Source organism: Jaculus jaculus, chromosome 3 (assembly GCF_020740685.1).
Source record: "Jaculus jaculus isolate mJacJac1 chromosome 3, mJacJac1.mat.Y.cur, whole genome shotgun sequence".
NCBI lineage: Eukaryota > Metazoa > Chordata > Mammalia > Rodentia > Dipodidae > Jaculus > Jaculus jaculus.
In genome coordinates, this window is record NC_059104.1 from 30288520 (window position 1) to 30292585 (window position 4066).

Sequence of the window (4066 nt, forward strand, 5' to 3'; positions counted from 1 at the left end):
AAACTATTATAGTCAGCAAATTAAAGAAATATTGGGGATTTTACAAAGGATTATATAAAATGGAACATGTCAACTAAAAATATATAATGGCTGTTTATCAAATATCTATGGTTTTTTATATAGTAAAGCATTAATAGCTGTATGCATATTGTCCAGTAGCTGTTATGCACACTCCAAGTCCCAATTGTAAAGCCCAGAACTTGGTCTGCCAGCTTTCTGCTAATTGATGAATGCCTAAGTTAGTAAGATAAGTGTTTACCGTCTTCTCTTTTTCTTCAGCCATTGGCCTTCCAGTAATAAACATTTAGATGTGTTGGGTATAAGCCATGGATAAAACAGAGCTGTTGGGGAGGAGGAAGGACGGGGTGGAGCTTTCCATGTCAAATGACAGGAAGATGGACTAAAGACTGCCTGTGAGAAAGGTTCCAGTGAAAGCCTCAAAGAAAGACTTTAGTGGGTTCTGGAGGGAGAAATGTTTGTTGTGGAATGAGCTTCATGCTGTTAGCATCCATCTTAAATATTGTTTAACAAAGAAGGACTATTCTTGAGTACATATTGGAAACCCTTCAGCATTCACTCTGAGGGCTGAAGATAACTTGTGGTGACCAGTCTTGAGTCCAGGAGACATAACTACCTCATGTACCTTCATAAGCACCACCATGTCCTGCCCAGCGAACTCATAACTCATCACTGTAAGAGACAAAATGTTATCATTGGCAGAATTATCAATGACCAAAATCAAAACAAACTGGTTACTTCTCATCCAATCCAGCACCACTGAATTGTGCCCAGCACAGACTGAGAGACATAGAGATGGTACAAAGTCAGGAAGAGAGAGAGGACGACTCAACCCTCACACTTCAAAGGTCCAAAACACCACAAAGAGTGCCAAATATGGTAGGCGCAAAGATTAAACTCTCATAGCCTACTCTGCTTCAGTCACGTCCCTCTCATTTTTGCAGAGCTTAAACTCCACAGCTTAAATGTCATCCTCACTAATTTCCAATATTCAAATCGCCCTTTATTGACTCATGTAAGAGCTTTTCTTTTTATATTTTAAATACAGAATTCTTACATGAAGTAACAATTGCTTTGAAACACCACACATGTTTTGCTTTCAATAATTGTGTGTGGCTAGGGATGCCGTGTGTCGGTAGAGTGCTTGCCTGACCAGCATGAAGTCCTGGGTTTGACCCTATCACTACATAAGCCAGGCATGGAGGCTTAGACTTGTAATCTCAGCACTTGGGAGGTTGAAGCAGGAGGATCAGATTTTTAAACTCATCCTCTACTACACATTTTGAGGCCATCCTAGCATATATGAGACCCTGTATCAAAAAATGACTAAAATTAAATAAATGTGTGAAAACATGAAGCAAGAACACAGGGATGGGGGAAAGGAAAAAGTGAAATTGGACCATTGACATATTGGGGGAGGTAAAATTAAAAACATACCCATTATAGAAGCCCATTAGTGTATTTATACTTGAGAATTTCTCTCTCTAGAGAACGCTTTAATATTTCCAAAGTAAGAGAGACAGAAAGGGGAGTTTGAGAAGAAAGAGGGGATTATTAAAATTGTTTAAAAGGAAGGGTATGTGCATAAAAAGCATTAACAATGTAAGGGTTTTGAAAGGGTAATACTTTCAAGTACTTAGATAAAGGCTTGATGTGTATTTATGCCATTCTTTGAAAGTAATGAAAACTTAAAAGGTTAACGTCTAAATACCAATTCAAACCCAACAGTAGTATAAGAGGCTGTTATAGTAAAATGAAAATTGTTCTGAATATTTTGAGTTTATACTACTGTATTATTCAGGCTAAAGATTCAGGATCACTTGGCCTCAATTTTGAACTTCAAGGTACAGAAAACCAGAGCGAAAATTACAAATTCCTGCTGTTTGGAATATTCTCTAAGAAAAATATCTACTGTGCAAGGAGCTAATGTCAAGAGGAATAAAGGCCCCATGTATGTAGTCATGTGATGAATCCCTTTCCATTACCAGATTAGTAGAATCACACATCTAAATAGATATTGATGAAGTATGGATCAAATAAGCTAAAGCGAGATACCTGATGGTTGCAGTAGAATTGCTCAGCTACTGGAAATACAATGGCATTGTTCATCTTGTTAACAGACTGTTACATCTACTAGGATGTCAGTTAGGGGATCAGCTATATGAGTTAGGACAGCAAGTGTGAACAAAGTTGTAAGTGTGAATTAGTGAACCAACGTTTATTCTTCATCAAGGCCTAAGATGAGGTGTCATTAGTGCTGCAAAGCTTGCTATCTCAAATAGTAGAATTTATTCATTTTCATGACTTGGCCATTGTGAGGCAGGGAGTGAAAAAAATCTGTGGAGGAAGATTTCCTTGAGTATTTTGGTTGCTGTTATGGGCAGAGGTGTGATGCCCCTAAAAATGTGTATGTGGATGTCCTGATGCCTAGTACCTTAGAATATGACTGTGTTTGGAGACAGGGTGATTGAAGAAGGAATTAAGATTAAGGTTTTTGTTGTGGGTACTGACCCAATATGATCAGTGTAGGAAAAAAATATGAGGACACAGATACCTGCAAAGAGAAGACCCTGTGTTGATGTAGAGATAAACTAGGCTTGTATGTGCTGAGAGAGAGGACTGGGAGGAAGTCAAGCATGGTGACGCTGTGAGCTTGGATTTTTTCCTTGAAAAACGATGAGAAAATATATTTCTGTAGTTCATTTTTTTTTTTTTCATTTGGTGATGGTACTAGGCATTGAACTTAGAGCCTTGTGCAGGGAGCTTGCCAAGCAACTGTTTTATCTCCCTATTTCTATTTCTACTGTTTAATCTAGGGCTTCTTAAACCTTTTCCACTCATGACTCTACTTGCCCAAGAATTTTTACATGACCTCAGGCATATAAAATAGATATACAAACAAAGCATTTACTGGTGATATATCACAAAGAATTTTATTTTAAAACAATTCTTTGTTACACATAGGATTTTACCACTTCTTAAAAATTGAAGCACATTTTCAATCCAAGCGTGGTAGTGTATGCCTTTAATCCCAGCACTCTGGAGGCCGAGGTAGGAGGATCACCATGAGTTCAAGTCCACCCTGAGAATACATAGTGAATTTCAGGTCAGCCTGAGCTAGAGTGAGCTCCTACCTTGAATAATCAAAAAAAAAAAAAAAAAACCCACCTCATTTTCATGCTAATAAGATGGGTGTACTTTTGTACTTTTTTATTTTTATATAACAAATTAAATACTGGATGATTATTTGGTATTGCAGGACATAGAGCATTAATATTTGTATTTTATAATCATCAATGCTAGAATGCCATTCCATATAAATATGTAGCATGAAATAGCAAAAGTATGTTTAGGACAATCCCAGAAATTCTGTCCTAATCCCAAACTAAAATTTATTTAAGGACTTTTTGTGAAACTCAAACAGCAGGATACTGATGGTAAGAAAGTATCAGAAATCTGTTTTCCATCATTAAACCATTATGTTTCTATGACAGCATGGAACTTTGTATACATAGTAGGATTACTGCAATTCATAATGTCCCTAATGTGCAAGTCTTAAACCTAAGCCAGTGTATTGTGGGCATATTCTGGTGGTTCATGGCATGAAGTCATATGTAGTGCAAAATGTGCACACCGTTTGCGCAAGGCTGCATGAAGTCACATTATGCAACGTCATCAAGTACCAGCAAAAGCATTTTTGTATTTATAACAAGTTTGATTTTGAATTAACTTTTGTTCATCGCATTTTAAGAAACTTTTTACTGTTGTGAAGTTTTCCATGAACTTCCCTCTCCACATTTGGTTATATAACATTATATAGGGTCATGACCTAGACTTGAAACTGTGGAACATAAACCTGTGGTACTTTGTTATGGAAGCGTAGCATACTGTGGTAGTTGAACTCTGGTTGTCAATTTGACAAATTTAGGATAACCATGAAAGCAAATCTCTGGTTATGCCTATGAGAAATTTTCTAGATGAGATAATTAAGATGGGAGGGCCAACCCTAACTGTGGGTGACATCATCCCATGGGCTGGGTTCCAGGAC